This window comes from Gossypium hirsutum, chromosome A07 (assembly GCF_007990345.1).
Source record: "Gossypium hirsutum isolate 1008001.06 chromosome A07, Gossypium_hirsutum_v2.1, whole genome shotgun sequence".
Classification (NCBI taxonomy): Eukaryota; Viridiplantae; Streptophyta; class Magnoliopsida; order Malvales; family Malvaceae; genus Gossypium; species Gossypium hirsutum.
In genome coordinates, this window is record NC_053430.1 from 57,698,000 (window position 1) to 57,716,652 (window position 18,653).

The following is an 18,653-nucleotide window of genomic DNA, read 5'->3' on the forward strand; positions in this document are numbered from 1 at the left end:
TCGTAATAACTCCTTTATTTGGCATGCACTAGACTAGAGTTACCCATGAACTGTCTGAGATGGGGTAAATTATACCTGTATCTAACCACTTGATGATTTCTTTCTTTACTACGTCTCTTTCATGATAGATTTTAATCTTCATTGTCCATCAATCTTCCCTTTCTCGCCATCTTCCAAGATGATCTTGTGCATGCATACAGATGGACAAATGTTGTGAATATAGGCTATGGTCCATCCGATAGCCTTCTTGAATTGTTTTAATACTTGGATGAGTTTCTCTTCTTGCCCTACAATTAATTTCGTTGAAAAAATCATAGGCAAAGTAGAAGCGTTACCTAAATAAACATATTTTAAATGTGAAGGAAATACCTTGAGTTCTAACTTAGGTGCCTCCTCGATTGACGCTTTTGGTTGGGCATAATCCCTTTTCTCTAACTTTAAAGATTCAAAGCGAGATTGCAGATTAAATCCCCTTTGATTAGCTTCTAGCAAAGCTAAGTATTCATCTTCCTCTTCATCACTTGGAGGGTCTGATGTCAAAATTTTCTCCAACGGGTCCTCAAGAAAGTTAATTTCCCTTTCCATGATTAATTCCTTTAAATCGGACACTACAAAATAATCACCAATTGTGTTAGGAAATCGTATAGACTTAAAAACATTAAATGTTACCTGATCATCCTAAACACGCATAGTAAGCTCACCCTTTTACACATTGATAAGGGTCCTTCCAGTTGCTAGGAAAGGCCTTCCTAGGATGATTGACACTTTTTTATCTATGTCAAAGTCTAGAATAACAAAGTCAGCAGGAAAAATAAATTTGTTTACACGTAGCAATACATCCTCGATTTTTCCTTCTAGATGTGCTAAGGATCGATCTGCTAATTGAAGTGTAACCGTAGTAGGTCTAACTTCACCTATTCCCAACTTCCTAAATATGGACATAGGCATCAAGTTGATACTCGCACCCAAATCACATAGTGCCTTACCGCAGTATGTTGCTCCAATGTTGCAAGGTATGGTAAAACATTCAGGATCTTTCAACTTTGAGGGTAGTTTGTCTTAAAGATATGCACTGCATTCCTTCGTCAGGGCTACCATCTCAAATTCTTTTTATCTTCATTTTTTAGACTGGATATCCTTCATGAATTTGACATATTTTGGCATTTGTTCAAGTACTTCAATCAATGGGATGTTAATATGAAATTGGTCGAGTACATCTAGGAAATTCTTGAATTGGACTTACTGCTTCTGCTTCTGAAGTCTTTGAGGGTAGGGTGGTGGAGGTTTCTTCACTGGAACTGGTTGATTTATCTTTTGTGGCAACCCTGCATCTAACGAAGTTGTTAGTTTATCAAAATTGTCTAGTTTAGAAATCACCTTTTCGGGTTTTGCAGATTCTGGTTCTGGTGAAATTAGAATTTCAATACTTGGTTGAACTTCCACTAAGTCTTGATCATCAGTTGGCTCCTCTTCAACTTTGACGGTGTTAGGCTCTATTGTCTTTCTGCTCCTCAATGTTAATGCTTTGCAATGCTCCTTCCTTGGATTCCTCGGATTCTCTGTATCACTAGGTAAAACACCTTGTGGATGGTTCCTAAGTTCAGTAGCAAGTTGACCTACTTGATTCTCCAAATTCCTTAGAGTGACGTCATTTTTTACTATATATGCTTTCAATAGGTTCTCTAAGTTATTGGAAGCGTTCAACTTGAGTTGGTTTCTGAACTTGTTGAGGGAAAACATGTGGCTAGGTCGGTCTAGGTTGTGCATAAGTGTTACTGGTTCCAGCCACTTGGTTACTCCAAGAAAGATTCGAGTGGTTTTTCCACGATGGGTTATAGAAATTGGATTGCAGTCCTTGACTTCCTCAGTTTTGGTTCTGATTACCCATGTAATACATAGATTCTGGGTTTGATGGACATTCTTCGAACAAATGTCCTTCCCCAAAATAGACATAGGCTATATTTTCAAATTGGTTTGGTGGCTGAGCTATAAAATTAGTGGTAAAATTTTTAAGCATTGAGGATATTAAGGATACCTGATATGCAAGTGAAGTGAGAGCGTCCACTTCCTAGACTCCAATGACTTGTCTTCTTGACGCTAATCAATTCATTGGCCATTGATAATTGTTACTGGAAATACTCTCATTGATTTAATAAGCCTCATTACAAGACTTAAAAAGGAGAGCACCGTTAGCAGAAGTGTCTACTACCATCCTCGTGTGAGCATTGAGACTGTTATAGAACGCCTCAAGTTGAATACAATGAGGCATTCCATGATGGGGAAATTTTTGTAATAATTCTTTGTACCTTTCCCATGCCTCATACAAGGACTCATCATCCATTTGTTGGAAAGCAGTAATCTCATTCCTCAACTTAGCATTCTTGCTAGGTGGGAAATACTTCATAAGGAATCTTTCTGCTAACTCTTGCCATGTGGAAATTAAATTTGGTGGCAATGAGTTCAACCAGGCTCGAGCTCTGTCCCTTAGCGAATATGGGAACAACTTTAATCGTAGCACATGTTCGGGTACTCCAGTTAGCTTGAAAGAATTGCTCACCTTCATAAACAGTCTTAAGTGAAGATGAGGATCTTCGGTAAGCATTCCACTGAATTGGCCCACTATCTGAAGCATCTGGAACATGACTGGCTTTAGCTTAAATTGTTGTGCCTCGATTTCTAGTCTCTTAATACCCGAATTAATATCATGAAACACTGGCATGACATACTGTCTTAGAGCTCTATCACTATCATCAGCAATAAGGATAGGATTTTGAGTAGGGTTTGCTCTGTTTCCTCGATTCAAATTTTCAAATTTCATCTCTTCAGTCCTTCTCTGACTTACTCGTCTCATTTGCTATCGAAAATTTCTTTCAATCTTAGGGTCTACAGGGAGTAAATCGATGATTTGGTCAATTCTTATAAACACCTAAAACAAAACAAAAAAAATTAATTAAGTTAAAATTTAATAGAAAAATAAACCAAAATGCAAAATTAACAAATTCACAAATAATGACTTTTTAAAACATTCATTGGTAACGGCGCCAAAAACTTGTAGTGACGAAAATGTGAAAGTGTACACAATCGCAACAAGTAATAAAGTGATAAGTAAATGTCGAGTTATTGTACCCACACTGTGAAAAGAATTATTTATGAATGTAATTAAAAACACTTTAGTGAAGAAAAATATTTTGATCTGAGAAGGTGATTTAAAACTAATATTTTTAACTAAGTAAAATAAATAAAAATAAAATAAAAGTTCAAATGCACTATTTTAAAAAATGATTTTAATCAAGATGACACAATTGTGTTAGATTAATTATGTTTCTTAACTTAGAATTATTATACTCATGTTCATGTTGTTACGATTAAATTCACGACAACTCGGTAATTTGCTAACTTATGAACATACTCACCTACCAAAATCCATTTATGTTTTGACTATATCTTTATGTCGATTCATCCAATTAAACAAAATTTAGTAAGCAAATGTGTTAATGCACATACATACTTATGAAATTAAAATAATCTCTTGTACACATCTCTATGCCAATTCAAACAATTTATTCAATCTTCATAAGCACATAAAAGATTATGTGAGGTAACAATGTATTTCTACCTTGAAACAGTTTAATCACAACAGTCTTACAAGTTATACAAGGTTAATATATCGTTAGATACCGTTACTAATTTAATCCTCAACTACCTTAGATGATTAAACATTCACTGATTAAGTATCATGTCAATTAATTACAATTTCAACCCGTTTAAATAATTAATTCATTAGTTACCTTACAATTGTAATGCAAGAATAACTTAGTCATGGTTTTACTTAATCAAACATCTTACTAAGGCCTATAACGACACAAACACAATTTCAATAAATGAAGTGGACGAAATGCAATCAACTTAACACGAATTAAATTTAAGACATATTAATTAAATTAAACATGTCAACATCACAAATATTCATAGACATGTTCATAACAACAACAATAAAATTAAAAGGATAAGGAACAAGAATCAAATCTGGTGTTTCTCCAAGGCTTGGCTAGTTTGCTCTGCTCCTCCGTCTCCGCTTGTTCTGTTGAACCAAGGCTTCTATGAACACTTGAATGTTGCTCAAAATGGTGGTTTAAGGACTCTTTTTCAAGAGGTGAAATCAACAAGGGAATGGGGAAGGAAATGAAGAACAATGAAGAGAAAAAAGTGAGAGAAAAGTGAAGAATGAATAGTTTTGTGATGTGTTTGAAGTGAGCAGCCAAGGGGGTATTTATTGGTTGAGTAAGCTACTAAAAATAGCCAAAATCAGTAGCCAAATACTCCCCCCATGGCCGGCCACACATGTGGCATGTTTGAAGATTTCAAACATGCTATTTTTAGGTAGGGGAAAATCTTGAAAGACATGAATAGTGGAGGGGTTTTGGGCTGCCCAGTGCTCGGTTAGATCAGTTTTCTCGGTTCAGCTCAACTAGGCCATTTTTCATAATTAATTAACAATAATTTATTTAACCCAAGTTAAATTGGATTAAAATTAAAATTATTTATATTATGAATTAATACACATAATTTGGACCATATTAGGCTAAAAAATTAATTCTCCTTGATGCTTCAAAATTGCTTCTCGATTTTGTGCTTCTAGCAGTGTCTACTGAGCCGTTTTTCGCTCTTTGTGCAAAGTTGTCGAAAGTAATAAAAATTAATCAAAATTTGATATAAAATTAATTAAAATTCAACATGTTCATAATTTGAGTGCAATTTAATTATTTTATAATTATTATATATCTTTCGACAAGAATTTTACCGAAACTGCATGAATTTGAGTCAAAAAGGGCATGAGAAAGTGTATATTTTCGTGTTTCCTGGGTTCCACGACGGATTCTTGCAAATCCTCATTTGTTTGAAAAGGATCTTTCATATCATTAAGAATCTTTCCAGATCACAAGGCTATAGAATTTTCATGCTCCTTTCTACCCTTCCGAGGATTATTCTCTATATTGCTCGGGTTCCTGTACCAATTTACCTTTACATGTTGCTCATTATCTCCATCATTTGGTTCATTTGGTTCTAGATGCTTTCTTTGAAATCCATAAAGGTGTTTATGGTTAAAGTACACATAGACTATACTTTTAGAATGTCTATCTTCATTAATTGGATCTCTCCTTCTACTCAACTGAGTCGTTGACCACATACACTATGGTCATTCCCTGTGAATCTGTCTTGAGATCTTTGTATATGTAGAGGTTGGTAAGGAAGAGTTGCTCGATTTTGCATTTGGTTTTTACCTCATTGATTTCCTTCCCATTTTAGGTTTGGATGATCCTTCTAACTAGGGTTTCATGTATTTGAATAGGGATTTCCACCCATATTACTGGAATGATGAAAATGTGCAAGTGTACACAATCATAACAAGCAATAAAGTGACAAGTAAATGTCGAGTTATCATACCCACAGGGACTATGAAAAGAACTATTTATGAATGCAATTAAAAACACTTCGGTGAAGAAAAATATTTTGATTTGAGGAGGTGATTGAAAACTAAGATTTTTAACTAAGTAAAATAAATAAAGAGAAAATAAAAGTTCCAATGCACGATTTCAAAATATGATTTTAATTAAGATGACATAATTGTGTTAGATTAATTACATTTCTTAACTTAAAATTACTAAAATCATGTTCATGTTGTTATGAATAAATTCATGGCAACTCGGTAATGTTGTAACTTATGAACATACTCACCTACCAAAATCCATTTATCTCTTGACTATATCTCTATGCTAATTCAACCAATTAAACAAATTTTAATAAGCAAATGCATTAATGCACATACATACTTGTGAAATTAAAAATAATCTATTGTACATATCTCTATGTCAATTTAAAAAATTAATTCAATCTCATAAGCACATAAAAGATTACGTGAGGTAACAATGGATTCCTACCTTGAAACAGCTTAATCAGAATAATCTTGCATGCAAGGCTAATGTATCGTTACATACTGTTGCTAATTGAACTCTTAGCTGCCTTAGATGGTTAAACATGCACTGATTAAGTATCGTGTCAATTAATTACAATTTCAATCCGTTTAAATAATTAATTCATTAGTTACCTTATAGTTGTAATGCAAGAATAACTTACTCATGGTTTTACTTAATCAAACATCTCACTAAGGCCTATAACAACACAAACACAATTTTAATAAATTAAGTGGACAAAATGCAATCAACCTAACACGAATTAAATTTAAGCCATATTAATTAAATTAAACATATCAACATCAAAAATATTCATAGACATGTTTAGAACAACAACAATAAAATTAAAAGGATAAGGAACAAGAATCAAATCCAGTGTTTCTCTACGGCTTGACTTGTTTGCTCCTCTTTTCCTTCTCCGCTTGTTCTTGTTGAACCGAGACTTCCACAAACACTTGAATGTTTCTCCAAATGGTGGTTTAAGGACTTGTTTTCAAGAGGTGAAATCGATAAGGGAATGGGGGAGAAAATGAAGAACAATGGAAGGGGATTAAAGAGAGAATGTGAGAGAGAAGTGAAAGGCTGAGAGGTTTTGAGGTGTGTTTCAAATGAGTAGCCAAAGGGGTTTTTTATAGATTGAGTAGGCTGATAAAAAATAGCAAAAATCAGCAGCTATAGAGTCCCCCCATAGCCAACCACACATGTGGCAAGATTGAAGGTTTCAAACTTGCTATTTGAAGGTAAGGGCAAATCTAGAAAGGTATGAGTAATGAAGGGGTATGAATGCAAATTCAAGAAGTCTTCAAGGGCATTTTTGCAAGCCAAATGATCAGCCAAACAAGCTGAGTGGGTCAGCATGTGGGACGGTTTTAGGCAGCCCGGTGCTCGGTTGGATCGATTTTCTCGGTTCAACTCAATTGGGTCTCTTTTCAAAATTAATTAATAATAATTATTTAACCCAAAATAAATTGGATTAAAATTAAAATTAATTATATTATGAATTAATATTCATAGTTTGGACCATCTTTAGCTGAAAAATTAATTTGGCTTGATGCTTCAAAAATCACTTCTCAATTTTGTGCTTCTAGAAGTGTCTGCTGAGCCAATTTTTTGCCTTTTGTGCAAACCAGTCAAAAATGATCAAAAGTAATCAAAATTAATTATAAAATTAATTAAAATTCAACATGTTTATAATTTAAGTACAATTTAATTATTTATAATTATTATATATTTTTCGACAAGAATTACTACAAAATTGCATGAATTTGAGTTAAAAAGGGCATGAAAAAGTGTGTATGTTTTCGTGTTTCAAATTACCCATGTAGTTAACTTCATTCAGTTCATGATCCAAATTTTACTCGCAGTGTTGGGCCGGCTCTTCCAATTAGTTCAACTTCTCCAACTTGATTTGATAAGCGTCCACTTTTTGGGTGGCTTTTGTCGCTTGTGGTATTGGGTTATAAGTGAACCTCTTATTTGGCCACATATCGTCAATAATTTGACATGCTCACTCATATGTATGGTTAATTAAAGCACCTCTGGATGCACCATCCGAAGAGGATATCAAATTATTATATAAATTGTTATAGAATATTTGCATTTGGAGCCACTCTTGCATTTCGTGATGGGGACACTTCCTCAACAGTGACTTGAATCGATCCCAAGCTTCATATAAATTTTCAACTTTGAATTGCTTGAATTTGGTGATCTCTCGACGGAGCTAAATGGATATGCTAAGGGAAAAAATTATGTAAAACATTTTCCATTAATTCGTCCCATGTAATGACGGAACCTGGTTCTAATGAATATAACCAATCACCAACATTGTCACATAAAGAAAAGGGAAATAATCGAAGACACCCCATTGTATTTGAAAGTGTCACATAACTAGAGGAATCACTTCGAGTGCTTGTTTGGATCCTCCATCATGTTCCCTCGGAATTGCAAGGTGTTTTGGATCATTTCGATCATTTTCGTCTTGATCTCAAAATTATTGGCATTGATCATCTGTTGTTCAATGTTGCCTTGTACAAAATCAAGTGTTGGCAATGCATACTCATGCAATGTTCTTTGAGCCATCAGTATCTCTCCATGAATCCGGGCTTGTAGTTCGAGTGGATTGTCAAATAAAGGGTTTTCTCAAGGTAAATTAGTTACTGCAGGTGGACAGTTTTGCATGAATTGACGGTTTCATCTGAACAACTCTTCGGATCAAGAAATGACTCGATTGGAGTACTTCAAGTTTTGGTCATAAACTAAAATCAGAGAAAAATATTTTTGGCATTTACAGTAAAATTTAAAGTTAATAAACAAAATAACGAATCATTTCTATAATTTTTTAATGTTCCTATATCACTTCCAAACGTGCAAACATTTAGAGTATAAATCGTGCAAATAAAAATATATAAAATTAGTGTGGTATCTGTAAGCGAATAGGTCAAATTGTAATATAAATTATTGTTACAATATAACACCAGAAAGTATTCCGAGGATCGTACCCAAGGGAGGTTGAATTAAATCTAAAAATATTATTACCTACAACAACAGATATAAACAATAATTATTAAAAATAATATTATGAAAATCAATAGTAAAGATTTAAGATAAACAAATAATATTAAAAATCAAAACTACACAAATAATGTTAACAAACGAAAATCTCTTGAATAGTAGATAGAAGATTAAACTTGCTTCCGTGGTTGTAACCAGCTTCAGACTTAAGGTTTTTATGAGAAAATTAATTATTACCTAGACAGTACTACCTCTTGACCTCTACTGCCTAACTAATCAACCAGTATACGCTTAACTCTTAGCCTCGCTTTTTTTGATTGGGATGAATACATGATTTACTCGGTAACTTCGTCTCTCGATCCATTTACCTATATTACTTCATAGGGTCATCAAGCCTAGGGTTTAAGAATACATGTATTTACACCAACTAATCCTATTAGAAAAACCCTAACTCTTCCGTAAATCACTCCCACAGCCACTCGTAAATCTCTCTAAATATCTAGCCACTCATCGTCTTAAAAACCATCTTTTCTACAATTAAATTACTTATGCAAAGAACACAAAATAATATAAAAGAGAAAAGATAGAAGTTGTCCATATGATATCCTGGAGTGTTCAGAATAGCGAAATCCTTTGAGAGTGCTTGAGATATCTCCATTTCAAATAAAGAATAAAAGAAAAATAATGAAATATTGAATTGCAAAGACTTGGATTCCAATCGAATCCAAGCTAAAGAACAAGAAATAAAACTGTTTAGAAAAATAAAATAAAACCTAAACTAACCTTATTCTACTAAAACAAACCTTAAAACTAATGCGTCAAAAAGTTCCCAAAGCTTTCCTCAACTTAACTATTTATAGGGGAGTTTAGCAGCCCTAATTAGGGTAAACACCAACCTTAATTATATAAAACAGTGTATTGTGTGGACAGAAATACGTTTGCTTATTTTTGGCCTCACATCACACCTTGTCGTGATACACAACTTCGAATGTGAATTCCTTGGTCAGCTCGATTGTATTGTGACTTCAAATGTGTGTGCTACAATTTGACTTCCATTACTTATGCTCTTGGGCCTTAAATTAGGTGTCATGCACACTCAAGTAAATCTTTAAAACCACCTTAAGGCTGGTATTGGCTCGACTAGGTCAATTAACTCAAAATAATACGTAAAAAAATTATTTTGAAATATTTTAATCCTAACTTAAGAAATGCGAAAATGTAATAAAACATATTAAAATTCTTGGTGTCACAAATGACTTGGACAACCTAGCAAACTGCTAACTCGTTATTCATTAATTTACTTTTGTATCTAAATATCTATCATTTTTAACAATCAACCCTTAATTCCATGGTTAACGATCAATTTCATAACTAAATTTGCAATTAGATTCAATTCCATTCAATATTAAGCTTTTGTAGACATTCGTTATTATTAACATATATAATGATTTACAAATTTCAACTCAAGTCTTTACTACTGCTACACTATATTAGCCCCTAAGGCGTGGCTTCTAAGGGTTACCATCTATATACATGAAATAACTACATTGCCAATCACTTGAATATGGCGGTGTCTGGCTTGGTCTTTCCACTTGATCCTCGAGTCTTCATGTACCCTACATACAAGCAGTAAATTTTATAAGCTCAGAAGAACTTAGTGAGATCCTGATCAACAATGTATCACAAAGATTCTTTTTATTTAATTAAGGAAAAATAATAAAGGCATAGAATTTTGAACTCCATGTGTAAGATTGGGAACTTCTCATATCTTCCGGTATGGCCAATGCCTTGCTTTTCCTGATTCCTACCATTGGCTTAACTACCCAACAAATTAGCCGTATCATGCTATTCTAATCAACAATTTCTTTTGAAATTTGGTCCTGTCCTACTTCATCTTAGATTCCCATTTAACTGTCATAGTCTTGCCTCCTTAAGATAATCAGACTTGTGCATACATGGTTTAGTGACTACGTTTTCTATTTGCGGACTATGATTATCATTGCCATTAAGGCGAATCCCTACTCTGATCCACTCATCCCACACTAAACTAAACATTTGATTACCACATTACCCAACGATTCCCATTTTTCACTAATCCCTAACATAGACCCTTACAGAAGACCCAATCTAACATCCTCCTTTACGATCTTGAATATGAAATTTGGTGGATGATTTATATATCCCTTTTCCCCATGATGACTTGAATTTAGTACAATCCCTTAGGACCTTTCTCCAACTCAACCCACTCTACAGGGATACTTTAACAAAAGGTTAGTACTCAGTGAAATATCTCTTTCTAAGTTACCATCGGCAGACTTTCTCTTTTGATAATTCCCAAAGACTATTCCACGCTATGCAGTCTCTATGGACATCTGCTTCTTTGGGTGAATTTCCTTAGCATACTTTCCTTCCTAAAATAAATCCTTGATGAACTCTCCTGCTACTGGTGGCCTATTTACTCGCAAAACCTTAATATTTGAATATGCTTAATCATTTCACTTTATCACACTCAATGTTGGTTTACTCACCAACCACTGATGAACTCATAATGGCAGATACTTAAATGCCTAAAAGAAGGTATCCCTTCCATTATCACGCCGTGTTAAGACATCTTATACTAGTTCCTCTTATCATTACAATTTGGCGGGTCCCCTTATTAACAAGCTTAAATTTCATTCTCTGACTCTTTTACTAGCTTTTCTTATCTTCGTACTTTGGTGTATTCTCTTTCTATCTCGTTTAATCGTGTTCTCAAATGCGTCACAATCATCCTGTAATACTAATCGCTATGTAAGCTATACATAAATTTCCCTTTTTGTGCCCTATCAATAATCATTGTGTCTCCAATTATGGAACCAACCAGTTCCATCCTAACCAAACCAAAATTAAAACTTAACTAATTAACCAACAGTCACAAAATTTCCACTATTTCCAGTAGATTCTGCCAACTCACTATTTTGTTCAATTAACTCTCAGTCGCTCCTTTAAATTCGGGACCTCGAAAAAATCCAAGTGTGACAACTCCCCCACCCTTAAAGAAAATTTCATCCTTGAAATTTCCTCTCATGCCTAAACCTATAGTTGGAATCCAAACAATTTCTCTTTCATTTGATAACTCTCTTCATAACATAGAGGTAGACACCTTTACTTTTCCTTTAGTGTTGACCTCTTATTTATAGGTTCATTCCGAACTCGTTCTGTGACACCCCTAAAGTGACCCTAGTCGGAAAGCGGTCTCGGGACCGCTAGACCGAGCCACCAAATTATTTGAATGTGATAATTATTGCCTAAAATATGTGAATATAAATGTGTGAAAGTTTTAAGCTTCGATTTAGTTAATTGCATGTGAATTTAGTTGATAGGACTTATGTGAGAAAATTTAGAAATGTGCTAGGCAAATGCAAGTGGCCTAATAGTGCATGTAATCAAAGGGGTGGACTTGCATGTCAATTTCCCCCCATTTAAGTACTAGTGGCCGGCCATGACAAGGGATGATGGGCAAAACATGTCATGAAACATGTTGTGTTAATGGAAAAATAAAATAAGAAGCATGGGCAATAAACTAATAAGAAATGGAAGGAAGAAAACAAAGAGAAAAAAATGTGTTCATCATTCTCATGCATGACCAAAAAAAAAAGAAGAGAAAAGCTCTCATGTTGTTCTTGGCCGAATAGGAGAAAGAAAAAGAAGGAAAAAGAGCTTTGAGGAAATCGGCTATGGTGGTTTGATAGACTAAGGTATGTTTGATGATGTTCCATGAGATGCATGCATATTTTAGTAGTTAGCGTGAGTTCTAAATAGCCCATGGTTCAAATCTTTACTATGTCATGGAGATGATATTCGGCCAAGGTGGATTGGTGTTGATATCATTTGCATGCTAAAAGGTGGCCATATGACCTATCAAACTCCTTGTCATATTCGGCCATAAGCTAGCAAAATGAGACTTTAATGAGTTAAATTTGTTTGAATTAAGCTCAAGAGCAAAGGGGAACTAAATCCGATAAAGGGAAGGAAAAAGTGGTCGAATAGCCGCCGAAATCGTTCGACAACATCCGAGGTAAGTTTTAAGTGATTAAAGGTTGAGTAAATTCAATCATAATAGGACATAATGAGTTGATTTAATAAGATATGATGTGGCCATGATATGTCTTAAACTCAAATGGTAAGTTCATATGTGTTTGGACTTGGAAATTTAAGGCCTAATGGCCAATGTGATGAATGTGAAAGTGTATATATATGTGATAAGGCCGAATGGCCAATGTGATGAATGTGAACATGTGTATGTGTGATAAGGCCGAATGGCCAATGTGATGAATGTGAACATGCATATATGAGATAAGGCCGAATGGCCAATGTGATGAATGTGAACATGTGTATGTGTGATAAGGCCGAATGGCCAATGTGATGAATGTGAACATGCATATATGAGATAAGGCCGAATGGCCAATGTGATGAATGTGAAAGTGTATATATGTGATAAGGCCGAATGACCAATGAGATGGATGTGGAAGTGTATAAATGTGATAAGTCCCGAAGGGCAATTGTGTCAGTACTATATCCGGGTTAAAACCCCGCAGGCTTTATGCGAGAATATTATCCTGATTAATGTCCGTAGGCTTCGTGCTCGTACTATAGCCGAGCTCTAAAGACCCGACGGCTAAATGCTAGGATTCAAGCAAGACTTTGATATTGAGTATCTGCATTAAGTTACCATCAAATAAGTATTATGTATTCAAGATGTTCAGGTACGTATTACTTACTCATCGGTGGAGTGATTTCGAGGTGAATTATCAGTATCAAAGAGGTAGGTAAATGTGATTAATATTATAACTCCAAATGTGAGAATGATCTAATTGGTAATGGTATGTTTGTATAATAAAGTATGCGATGAAATATTCTTATGTATTAGTGCATATTCTGCCCAAAAGCCTTATGATCTGAGTATGGGTTGGGTTGAGTTAGATGTGCCAGTACAAGGTAAGGATTATGATTTGTAAGCTTACATATATGTGATAAGGAATATGTTGGTTCTTTATGTGCCTATGGTAATTTAGTACTTGTCATGTTGAAATACTTAAAAGTATGGATGTGATTATGAACAAGTGGAAAGGATTATTGAAAGTTGAAAATCAATGAAGAATGTGCTTTGGAAATATTTGACCATCTAGGTCATTATTATTCGAAAGTATATATGTGGCAGCCAAGTGTTGCGTTTAATGATATTATAGATCGAGATGAAGCTCTAGATTAACTTCGTCGAACAGTTGAAATGAATGACCAATGATAGTGATTGAGAACACTTTGTTTTGCTTAAAACTTACTAAGCATTAAATGCTTACTCCGTTCTTTGAATCTCTGTTTTATAGATTTTGGTTCGTCAGCTATCGGACTCGGGATTATTGAAGTCGAAGTCGCTCACACTATCAAAACCCTTTTGGTACACTTTTGGTTGAACTCTGAAAATGGCATGTATAGGACAACCCTTTTGTTGTTGGTCATGTACCCTTCGGTTTTGTATAATTTTGGATAGCCATGCGAAAATGGCTTATATATGTTTGAGCATAATGTTATAATCATTTGGTATGGATATGGTTATTGAGAGGTGTGGATATGCTTAACAAGGATTGGCCATGGGAATGGTTAATCATTATCATAATTTGTGCTATTTATGCTAAAAGGGCTAGTTGAATCATGGAAACTATGAAATAGGTAAAGTCTACCTTAAAGGCAGATGCTGACAGCAGCAGTGATGTAGATTTGAAAAATCACTAAAAATAGTAGGAATGGAATTAAATAGTGAATAAATTATTTAAATGAACCTTGATGAATCCACTTTCATATGGAAGAAACAAAATGGTCATATGAGTGGTATGTTAAGAGATAATTAGGTTTTCGTGAAACAGGGCCAGAACAGTTTCTGGATTCCCTGTTCCGACTTTGGAAATTCATTATAAATTAACCAGAGATAATTAGAAGTCATGCCATATATGTATAGATTCCTCTCTGAGTCTAGTTTCTATAGAAACAAACGACATCTGTATTGAAGCCCTGTACAGGGAGATATCCAAATTGTAATGCATGAAGGTCAGTGTAGTCGCACCCTGTAACAGGGGAGACTTTAACTAATAAACTGTACTAATTGGCCAGACCAAAAATTCTAGAAAAAAATATTTATATGGGTATATGAGTCTAGTTTCAGGGAAAAATTACAAAACTGATTTTCGAGTTGTGAAACTCAAGATATGATTTTTAAGGTCACAGTGACGCAGTTAGCCAACTGCCTGGAAATTTTTAAAATGGACTGCGATAGTAAGCGAATTTAGTCTGTGAACCCCTTGTGTCCGACTCCGGCAACGGTCTCGGGTACGGGGTGTTACACGTTCCGCTCAAACGACAGGTTTTTCCTTTCTTTATATAAGGCGGATAGTTACATAAAGACAACCTTATTGCTATCCTGACAGATTCCTTGGCTTATTCTTTTAACTAGTCATTCGTTCAACATGATGCTAGCAAACGACTCTTGAATTGACGAATGCCATTTGGCGTTTACCTGATAAACGACTAACTCTAGTGGACATTCCCACTTTTCTGGTTATCGAGGGGTTTAAGAGGAGCCCTCTTCGTCTCCAACAGGTTTCAAACATGGATTTAATGATTTGAACAGTTTATTTCAAATTAAACTCAAGCTTCCCTTGGATGTTTGGCTATATAAATTGAGACACAGGGAAAATGGAGCCTTTCTATCTAAAATCAATTTCCAAATTTCTTGTCGATTAAGTTTCTATCTAAATCCCTGAGTTTCTTCCTTTTTTAATTCCATTATCTGTGTCTTGCTTCCTTTTTTCCCTTCACTACGTCTCTGCATCTTCAAGGTAATTCTATTAGGCTTCTCTCTTTCTTTCGTTCCCCCCAAATGGTCAGGATTAAGAATAGTCATCTTGAGGGTAGAAGCATTCGCAGTGGCGGTAGTAGGAGGGGTCGTGGGGTGGTACAGAGGGTGATAGGGCTGGGCCCAGTAATCATGAGGTAAGCATCCCTATGAAGACCCTTATTTTTTAATGTTCGATGGTGTAGGAGGAATGTAATAGCCCGCATGGGGAAGTCTCTATATCAAGTTACTGTTTGGCGTATAGTTGGTATAATAAGAATAGATATGAGTAAGTAAAATACTTGTCTTGGCTAAGTACAAAAATTATATGCATTGTGCCATGTGGCAAGCACTTAGTTTTGACGAGTTCTGTGGTTTGGCGGACTCTTTTGTTAAGTATCTACCCAACTCAGATGCTTTGGATGAATTCGTTAAGTTCACAACTGTTTATCACATATGAAATTATCACATACGAACTTACCTCGATCGCTAAATGACGGAATGGATCGACTAGTCCGAAACTTTGTTTTTCCCCTGTTCTAGATCCAAATATCATTTTTCGCAATCTAGATAATATCAAATTTTACTTATTTAATCAAAAATTCATTCAATTTAGTCCAAAATACTCATTAGGGTAATTTTATATAATTGCCCCTAAACTTTCATATTTTTGCAATTTAGTCCTTATCATATAAAATCACAAATTTCATGCAATTTCATCCTACCGATGCTTAGCTGAATTCTTCTTATTTCCTTAGTAGCCAATATTTTCCAAATAATCACACTTTCAACCACATAATTTTAATAATTCACAATTTAGCCCAAAATTGGCATTTTACCAAAATTCACTTTACAAAACAAGTATATCCAACAACAATAATTTATTTTCCATCATCAACTATCAAAATACTCATGAATTCAACAATGGAAACATTCAAATAATTTAATAGTTTTGAAATCAGAGGTACGGGCTAACTAGATTATGAAGCAACGATCTCAAAAACGTAGAAATCATAAAAAACAGAGCTAAAACCGTACCTAATCAAGTATTTGAAGCTTGTCCAAACCAAAAGCTTCTCCCATGGATGATTTTGGGTTGAAATTTCAGTGGGGAAGATGATGGAAATAAAAATATAGCTTTTAGTTTTATTAATTTTTAACTTTAATTACTTATTTACCTAATAAACCATTAAAAACATTTGAAATTACACCAAATGTCACTCCACTATCATCCACTAACTCAAAAATGGGTTATTTGCCACATAAGGACCTTCACTTTAAATTTCTGTAGCTATTTGACACCTTTAGCTTATAGAACACAACTTTTGCACTTTACGCGATTTAGTCCTTTTTACCGAATTAACCACTCAAACGGTAAAATTTCTTCACGAAATTTTCACACAACCCTAATATCATGCTGTAAATATTAAAATAATAATAAAATAAATTTTTGAACATCAGTTTTTGGTCCCAAAACTACTGTTCTGATTAACCCTAAAAACGGGCTATTACAACTCTCTCCCTAAGGGATTTTCGTCCTCGAAAATCTTATCAGAGAATAGATTACTGATTTGCTTTCACTAGCCTTATCAATTTCTCACGTACCTTAGATTTCTCAACTTTTCAATCTCACGAGCTAAGATTCTGATATGTTCTTTGCTATACGTCATAACAAGCTGAGCTTTTACTTTTGAAAGAGATACTATAGATAAAGGATCTTATCTATATCATCACATCATATATATAAGAGACACATTATGGATCTTTTCAAGTTCTGACAGTAATCTCATACGGTCTCATTCTCTCAATAATCTCATACATCTTGATAAATCACGAACTCTACTTCTCTTTATAGCTAAATGAGAAATTCTATTCACACTATAATACTTTCACAAATACTCAGTTTTCTAACTGAAATTCAATGCTTTTACGTATCAAGCCCGTATATGTTTTTGTTCAAATGAAACTACTTTTAGACTGTCACGAAATACTTCCATTTCTCCTCAGATTAGCGATCTGTTGAAGAATGTAATACGATGCTAAATAGAAACCGTTTATCTAAAGCTTACTGTAGTTTTCTACCAAATCACAATATAGAATTAAGGTCTCTACTCGAAATAATGGAGTCTGGCACACTGTGTGATCTGGAAATCTCTGATATGTGTAACTCAACTAATCTATCAAAAGAGAAATTTTTACATCCGGAGATAAAATTTGCAGACTTCTTCAAATAGTCAACAATAGTTTAGATAACATTTGTCTTTTACAAAATTCAAATTCTATTTCATTACTACTCAGATAGCAACATGTGCTGTAACAGTCTTGAAAATAGTTGATGATCAACATTAGCTTGTTGATAGATCAGACATTTGGATACAAAGTCATAAATATTTTGTTTCATACTCATTTTCCAGTACAACTGTCTCAGATTATTGAACATCATAGTATTCCCCGATTGAACAAATAATTACCACTATGAGCCATTTGTAACAATTGTTGCATACTTTCTGGATTTTCTCGGTACACAAACTCTATTTTGAAACATCAAACAATCATCGGTTCCAAACAAAAATTCTGGATCATGAGTCAATTTATGTTGAACCCCTTTTTACCTTAAAATTCCCTAATACATTTCAGACTCTGCAAATTAGTTGAATGCTTTTAACACAGCTAATATCTGTCTATCATCCGATTAGATCGATCGTGTATTCATCGCTCGAAAAACACACAAAGGTTTCCCTCTCAAAATATCTGTGACTGTAATCATTCTTCCTTGAATGAAAATCAGTTTTTTTTTTAAACTCAAATCCTTTCGACGGTTCAAGCCACCTTTTTTGTCCCAAATTCAGATCTCTCTATAACATGAAATATTTTAAACACTCTTTCGATTAACAAATAGGTTACCTTACTCACCAAACAATTAATGTCACTAATTATTCAACGCGAATACCTTATCAATCATCTCCAATTCATAAGTCGTAAAACTCTTTTCATATAGCTTTAACTCTGTGTAAGCATAAGCTATCATTATACATTCTTGTATTATAACACACTTCAAACCATTTAATGAGGCATGACTGGAAATCATAAACTATTTAGCCAGTGCAGGCTAAACCAGAACTGATGCTTCAGTTGACAATGTCTTCAACTGATTACCACTTTATTAATAATTATCATATCATGCAGACTTCACAAGCACGATGATTGTCTCAATAAAAACAACTTTAGTTTAAAAGAACATTTCTCCATAAAACCGTTCTGATAAATATAATTCAGTATCACGTCTTCTAGAATATGAATTT

At 34.2% G+C, this 18,653-nt stretch overlaps 2 non-coding genes across 2 annotated transcripts; both read left to right on the plus strand.

Moving 5' to 3' along the window:
- The first annotated feature begins 2,267 nt into the window (after positions 1-2,267).
- Positions 2,268-2,374, plus strand: LOC121203952 (small nucleolar RNA R71). Its single transcript, XR_005898884.1, has one exon. It is a non-coding gene; the product is annotated as a small nucleolar RNA R71 (small nucleolar RNA).
- Positions 2,375-7,588: 5,214 nt separating this feature from the next.
- On the plus strand, positions 7,589-7,694 carry LOC121204325 (small nucleolar RNA R71). Its single transcript, XR_005899252.1, has one exon. It is a non-coding gene; the product is annotated as a small nucleolar RNA R71 (small nucleolar RNA).
- The last annotated feature ends 10,959 nt before the right edge of the window (positions 7,695-18,653 follow it).